An 8,301-nucleotide genomic window follows, 5' to 3' on the forward strand; every position below is an offset into this window, starting at 1 on the left:
CCGCAAAGGGCAAGTCCGGTCAATATAAATATATTTATATACTTTTTTGTAAGTACGACAGTTTTAGGTAACCCAGTGTCCCTGCAATAAAAGCTATATTTTTCGATATTATATGTGGTTTTATAAATATTATGGCGTAAAGTTTAGCTTCGGGCGTCTACGGCGAATCCGAAACTATCTGCAAGAGGGATGGCAACACTGACCATCAGCCATACGGCCGCGACATGACGCCACAAGGTTGCTGCGGTACGCGGTACATCCAATCAACACCAGGTCCACTGCGAAGTGACGTCACAAGGGCACTTCGCCAGTGTTCCGTTACTAAAAGCTAGAAGGCTTGCCGCCCGCTAAAGACCAGCTGGTCGCATCTTTAAAATCGGAATTAGTGGAGTGCTCGGCTTCAATTTGAATTTCTGCTGTGGATATATTCCGTGCCACTAAAGTAATACCAGTAATTTACTTCGGTTCTGCTTCCGACCGCAGTTGCGGTCTAAAGAGCCGCCTGCCTGCGTAACGTAAAGTCGTCACTAAAGTGGTCCAAAACACGCGGAACGGAAAGTAGTACGAAACTTTTGAAAAGTAACGTGGTCCGAAAGCTGCGGAACGTAAAGTGTTCCGAAACCTTATTCCAGATACACTGAAAAATAACGTGATTGGGACGTTATCTTGCCCTGGGCTCTCCTCCGTGGCCCTGTGAAAAAATGGCGGCTCGTTAAGTGTTCACCTGAATTACTGGGGTCTTAACAAGGTAACATATAAATCAAAGACGTTTGCAAATCTCGATAATACGGAACTACAGCTCAGCTCTTGAGGAGGAAGAGGGTGGGGGGGGGTACGGAGGAGAGGGTATGCACCACCTCCTTCTCCTCGTCCTCTCCTCTTCCTTCTTTTCATCCTCCTCCTTTCCTCTCCTTGTCCTCCTCCTCTCTTCCATTTCCCCTTCTCCTTTTCCTTTCCTTCTCCTCTCCTTTTACCATTGAATTTGCTTATGGCCAGAAATTTGTGACAAGCTGTTCTAGTTCACTTATTTACCGACACGTGGCGTATTCACCTTTAACTTTTACGTCGTGTGCAAATTCCCGCCAAACCGAAATGCGTTCCGCGTGCAATGAATAAAATTGTGAAAAATAGAAAATAGAGCTACGTTATCAGAGCTTCTCAAACAGTACTACAGAAAGGGGGAAGATCAATCGATGGACAGCACAAAGAACACGCAGAGGGCGTGCTGACGCGGCAGTAAAACCCGCGCCAGTGTTGGTGGTTAATTCGACGAGACGGGTTGTTTGAGTGTGTCAGTGTGTGCGTGCGTCCGTGCGTGCGCGTGTGCGTGTGAACGCGCGCGCGTGTGTGTGTGTGCGTGTGTTGGGGGAGAGTGTAAAAGCAGCCTGTGAGCGCATTTTGAGGCAAACAAACGCAAGACGGGCGCAAAGAGCCGACGAGCGCGCCGTATCAGCGCCTCCCGGTTGCAAGAAGTCGATAACACTATCATTCCGCGTTTTCATATCTAGCGATATGGAAGCCAAAAAGTCAGATCTGCGGAAGAATTCCGAACAAGTATTCGAAAAACTACCTGACAATACATATGCGATATTTTTGGAAAGTTGTTTGCAGATTGGCGAGTGTGTCGAGTAAACTACAACAAAAAGGATCCATATTTTGCGTTGCCTAAATTAGGCTTCCATGAACTCCACAACCATCGTATCGCTACACTGCCTCCGCTGAAGTCATCTGGAGCGAAATATTCTCTTTGGTATGACCACTCGCTGTGCTGATGTCTGGCTTCCTTTTTTCTTGGGATTTTTCTTGAAATTGGTAAAACTGAAAAACTCCAAGTGAAATTTTTGAATTAAATAAAACCCCAGGTTAACTGGAAAAATTGCTTTACTTCTGTTGACCCCGAAAACAAACCGCCCTTTTCCGCGAGGCTGCTTCCTTCTGCTGCAATTATTGTTTCTACATGGGCCACTTAGTGATAACTGGCGCGAATAGCATTGTGTGTTGTAAAAACGCGATAGATGTGCAATAGCTTTTACGACGTAAGCCCTGATTAACCCTGATTTCTGGTCGACACCAGAAATAGATACCGAAAATAGAGAACTTTGAAAAAATGAACACCCAAAGACACCTTTAAATTTAAAAAAAGAATACACAAAAATACGGAACCCTACCTATAAGTTATAACGAAATCTAAAAGCTGCACCAACATATACGAAATCCAGCTTATAATTAAGATTCTGCGTTTTCGGAGTTTATTTCTGCTTAAAATCGCGGAGTGTTGTTTAGTGCTTATTTTTTACCATAAATTCGGAGTTCTTTGGAGCTTTCTTTCATCGTACAGAGTTTTTCGGCTTTTTCGGTGAAGTGATTGAAAGGTTGAAAACAGCAGTTTGTGAATTTAGTAAAAGTATCCTTTTCAATGAGAAATGTGTACGACGATTCCCCTTTTTTAAAATAGAAGCTAAACGGAAGTTCTTTGTGATCATACAAACGAAAGTTTATACTGCGAGGGCCTGAAAAAGGCCTGCAGTTTTTCAAATAAATAAATAAATATTAGATATAGAGAAGTAGAGCAAAACTTGTTCGAAGATCCCTGGAAAATATTAAGACCAGTAGGATTTATAGCAGTTGGCGGTCCTGAAAAATCTGAGTTTTTTGGGGAAATATAAATATTAAAATATTTTACCGGAAGTATTTTTTTGATTTTATCGAATTTGTCCGAAAACACAGAAGCATACTTATAGTACTCACGTCCGCCCCAGAAACCGGAATACGCCTAATATATTTAGAAGCCTTTATTAAGTAAATGGAGGAAGGATCTCCACGGTGACGATAAAAATGAAAAGCCGGTTTAATTATGCGAACTGTGTTAAAATAGAAGGAAATAATGAATTATTTATTTTGGAGGTATTGTTGAACTGTACCCGACCGTCATCTCGATCCTTTCAGTGCGAGCGCTCTCTCCTTCCTCTTTCTTAGTTTCTTCCGTGTCTATTTAGTCTCCGGAAGCTTGCACCTTCTTTTCCTTAGTCTACAGTACTTAATGATATCACCAAACGTACAGAATTACGCATTCAGAACCCGTCTAAAACTGTACCGCGCTATTCATATAGTCTCATTCTCGATTTATTAGCGTGTCAGATCTTAGGCAATGTAAGTTCATTCATCCTCTCCAGACTCGTCGACTAATCTCGCTCTTTTGCTTACTTCATCGGTTCCTTCAAAACTTCGGTCAGTCCAGTTCGCCTCTTTTAGAACCACTGCCGAGCGGGACAATGCCAGCTCCAACGGCAAGGCTAAGTCCGTCCTGATATTTTTTATAGCGTTGCTCCCCCCCCCTCTCTCTCTCTGTCTGTCTCTCTCTCTTTCTCTTCCTCTCTTTCTTTCTCTTTTTTTAAGAACCACCGGATTCTTTTCGTAAAAAGCAGCGAAAGCTTCCAGCGAATATTTCGTTCAGCATCCATCCTTTTAAAACCTCAGCACTTCCTCGTGCCATCCAGAACCCAAACGATCTTTCCGACAATAATTGACACCATATCAGATCGCAAAAAGTTGCGCGGTGCACTAGTTAACAGTTTCTTTCCACCAGGCTGGCACTCAACAAACTGAGTTTTTTCTTCTGTTGTTGAGCTATTGTAACCCTTACATTGTGCTCTTGCTCCCAAGGGCTTACTTATCAAAGCACGTTTATTCCGATTATCACAAAACGTTCGTCTGCCGTCGAAGGAATATTCTAAACTGTATCTTTGTTTTTTGTGTGTCACTATTGGGCTTATTCACATGTTATCACTTTTTACATTAGTGCCACATACCTCTTCCGCGGCAGACGTTTTCAGCGCTCAAGAATAAATAAAGTTGTGGCTACGCTTTCCGTGAGAAAGTCAGGAAATGCATGAAATACATTTGTTAATTGTTAATTTCTGTTTATTTATTACCTACAGTTCGTCCTTGGGGCATTATTATTTTTGTTTATGTATTACCTACAGTTCGCCTTGGGGTATTAATATTTAAATGGCGGGGAGAAGTTCGCACAAATATGTGGCCGAGGACTCGAGATTGCCTTTTCGAGTAACCAGACACTTCGTTTGTTTTGACGTTCGCTCGCTATGTAATACCTCACCTCTCTCTCGGATTCAGTCATTATATAATGCCTTTGCTATTCCATATCTTGACATCTCAGCACCAATTTCAATGTACCGTCACCATTTGAACGATTTTGTACTTGCCTCTTAGCATGATCATTTTGTTAAATATTTTACAGCGAAGCTGTATATGGCTAGGTTCTGAAATTTTTTGCGTGCGCGGACAGAGCGGGTAGATCGAGAATTTCTCCCCATACGAATATACAGACCCAATGTTGGCAGCGCGGTCGCTCGTGCTCGTGCTGCGCTGTCGTCTTTTAATATTCACCAGTATTCATCGCCCTAGCGACGTTATCAGCACTTTGAACTTGCTATGAGCAAGACGCGCGTAGTTCACTCTGAAGAAGAAGAAGGTGCCCTCAAAGAGCGACAACGACAGCAAAAGCGCGAATGGGCGCGAAAGCGACGAGAAGCCGCCGAACGCGCGGCGGCCGACGGGTCGGGAAATCGAGTAGCTGCTCTCTGACCGACGAAGAACAACAGCGTGCCCGTCTAGAGCGTCGGCGGCAGCAGAAGCGTGAGTGTGATTGTCTGTATCTGTAATCGTCGATACAGTGACCGTCGCCTTATTTAAATATAGGTAATATTCCAGAAATGTTACGTTCGTCGGGTACTATGCCTGCGCAGGAGTTTTACTGCAGTGGCTCCGTGAAAATGCATTTTCATCTTAAAAGTTTAAAATAAAATTGTAAAGACAATCAAGAGATCCAGAGGACTTGGCACCTGTTGTAGGCGTTACGGTGAATGTTGAGCCTATAGAGCGGGCGTGGCCAAACTGATGGCACAAGTAAAATTGTTATATTTTAGGAAGCCGCAAGAAGGGAAGGGAGGGGGTGGTATTGCGAGAACATCGTCCTCTCCACATGCTTTCAACGTTTGTCATTAGGCTCCCCTTATAACTTATAGCTTGACTAAATATAGGAGCTATGGTTTCACACTGCGAAGCTTTTATAATGTAACCGGTGCCTAGTTTCATTTTATTTCAAGCAAACGCTTTCGTCAAGCAGAGAATCTAGATTATACATTCCACTAGATGCGACTTACTAGTTTTTCAACTGTATGGGTGCGTAAAACATAGAGATCGATATTTAATTATAGGCAGCTGTTTTGCATTACGTATCTCTCACACCGAGTTTGGGCAAGGTTCCTACACAAAGTGAAATTATAAAATTCCAGGTTACATTTCCACCTTAGTTGCCCCCGTCTGACAATTGCATTCTGAAATGCTCATCGACAACGAAAACTACGGTAACTTTATACGCCCAGTTTCTTTTTTCCTGTTCCTCGCTGTAATGTTTTCATGAGTAAGCTCAATGCTTGGTCCCAACCATTTCAATGTGGGCGTCTCTAGATCACGTGAGGCGAATTTTGGTTTGTGACGAGCCGCATGCAGCTTGCGAGCCGCAGCATCATGACTTCTGCTCTACAGGCATCGAGGCGGAAGGATAAAAAATCAATACGAAAGAGTGCCAAACAGTATTTATTATGCTTCATAGAAACACCGTAAAATCACATTTGCGCACAAAATAAATAAATGGTTACATTCAATTAGGGGTATTATATTGACACAATAGACCGATTTCACTAAGCGTTCGGCGCATGCGTGACGCCGCCCTAACTTTAGTTGACAGAAGGCAGACGGCCCTGCCTGCGAGTGCACGTGCCGTCTCGTGCTTCCCTCGCGCTAAGCTCCAGCGGGGTTGTCGCACGGGCAGAAAGGCTAAAGTTCCCTCGATGCATTGCGGCAGCGGTGGCGTAGTCAAACTGGCTGGTGAGATCGGTCTATTACTAGCGATTGAAAAAAAGGGGATACAGGGTCCGACATACCTCACGTACCCAGGCTCACAACCAAAATGCTTTCAACGCACCCGAGTCATCAGTTAGCCTAAGTGTTCTATGCTTCCTTGCACCCCAAATGAACAGCAGTGGACGCTGCAGACCATCTCAGCCCATCCAGAATTAAGTGATTATCAAGTGAGCTTCTGGTGGGGACACTGAGGTTAAAGCTACGGTGTACTCTCAGCGCTGGAATGGCAGGATGGTTCCTAGCGTCCGATCCGTTAATTCTACGGTGAAAGGGAGCATAGTACCCAATGAGTACATCATACGAGGACAGAAGAAAACAACAACGCAGTAGAGTGAACAAAGCTTACGCAATATTTTTGATCAAGGCTAAAAGTTCGAACCGTACGAGAAGCTCTCTGACGTACTGCAGAACAAGGAAAAATAGCAGTATCACAAAAAAGTTCCATGCTGCGAAGCTTATGAAGACGCGTACATGTATACATTAACGCATTCAGGTATAGCGTTCAGGTGTGTTCTACTACAATAGAAAAAAAAAAAAAAAAAAAAGAAACAGACTGCTCTGTCCGCTGCAAAGGAACACAGGCTCGAATTTTTTGTCGTTACGTGCTATTAAAGTTTGTACAACCCACTGACGCAACAGAAACATTTAGATTGCGACAAGTGAAGTCAAAATAAAATTTAGCACTTTTTTCATAAATTCATAAAAAAAAGCCAGTCACCCACGTTTCAAATCTCGCTTGTCGCGTCATATATATACACACTGTAATCTACAATATCACGCATCAGTTTCAGTGCTACGCACAGTCCCAGCATCGTGAAACGGCCGTCCGTGTGTTAAAAATAAGAAAAGGATGGTACACTCTCACGGATCAACACTTGCATTACACGTCACGAAACGAGTGATGAACTAGAAACAAAGATACCTACGAGAACGTATGGCCGCTGGTAGAAATCACAAGACTATGAACACAAGATAAAAATAGCAAACACAATTAAGATCTCTGCAACAAGCGAGTTCCTACACTACAAGAGGATTGCCCGGCTTTGTTGTATGAACGTAGGAATAATAGTCGCGTAGGTTATTTTGGCAACAGACTACTCATTCCAGTCACAAAACCGCATCATAGATAGCGGTTGATCAGCGCTCAGAGTCCCTGAGCATTTGTTTTAATTTCTGGAAGCCCCTGGTTGATGTATTTATACGACGATGTGCCAACTCTGTTCTAATTTCACCGGAGCGCATCGCATCTAGTTTCAAAGTCCCACTAGGATTGTCATTTCGCGGAACAACGCTCCTACGTGGTCTTTTCTTTCGACTTTCTTGAATACCGCCCAGAGACCAGTACTCGCGAGATCTTTTTGTGTAGTTTCTTACTGGCGGCCTTTGAGTCTGCAATTCTCCCCGCTTCACTATATTTAAGACGTCCCATGCGGCGCCCCACTCGTTAGTTTTAGTGTGGTGCAGTTTTTTCAGCGTGTCGTTCTTCTTCTCAAGCCCCTGACTGGAATAATGGCCCAGGCAGTACAGTTGTACATGCTTTTGCGCCGAGTGCGCACAAAATATGTGAATGTAGGGAGTCACACGGTCTCGACCATATCCTTTGCGGTTTGCGCCCAGCCGCACGAAAACGTCGAGAAAAAGTTTTGTTCGCGCCGAGACGTCAGAGCCCGATGTATCATTCTTGTAAACATTAGGTACTTCTCTTAAGATGTTCCAGAGCAAAACAACATCTTCGGCTGTGTCGTGATGAAGGACATCTCGAAGACGACCAGGCAGCTTTTCTAGCAGTACGTCAACGTCAGTTCCTGTCAGTGAACTGAAGCTCCTCCCCTGATGTTTCGAATCATTTCAAGAAAAAAGATGGATGCTGACGCCACAATCGTGGATAATCGCAATAAGCTTAGCCACATGGTCCTCTTTCGCTGATGTGTTGCATACTTTTATTGAAGAATTTTTGTCTTGCATTTCAAGAATAAGGTTCTCAACAAGCCTATCAACTATTCTTATTCCCATGTGCACGATGTCAGGTACCACACGGGAGTGTTCTATCATGAGCAGCGGCGGATAACGAACAGAGTTTGTCATATTGTCGCAGTCTTTTTTCATTCCATCTAGGGTACGAGTCATCGCAGATGAATTAAAAAAGCCTGATGGGATGCTGGGATTTTAGCGTTCTTCCTTACTGGCCTTGCAGATTGGACACGGATGGGATGAAGCCGCCGACTGCATGCCTTGGAGAAGCAAAATAAACTTCAGATCCGCACCGAAGCAGAGATCCACGGACACGAATTCGTCGTCTACAAGAATACCTCTCTGCGCGGACACATCATTGACTTCTTTGATAATTTCTCCAAA

General features: G+C 43.8%; 1 pseudogene; it reads right to left on the reverse strand.

The window, feature by feature from the left end:
• Positions 1–7,083: 7,083 nt before the first annotated feature.
• LOC115332819 lies at positions 7,084–8,031 on the reverse strand (annotated as a pseudogene).
• Between the last annotated feature and the right edge of the window lie 270 nt (positions 8,032–8,301).

The sequence above is a fragment of the Ixodes scapularis genome, unplaced genomic scaffold (assembly GCF_016920785.2).
Source record: "Ixodes scapularis isolate PalLabHiFi unplaced genomic scaffold, ASM1692078v2 PGA_scaffold2__306_contigs__length_199485367, whole genome shotgun sequence".
Lineage (NCBI taxonomy): Eukaryota > Metazoa > Arthropoda > Arachnida > Ixodida > Ixodidae > Ixodes > Ixodes scapularis.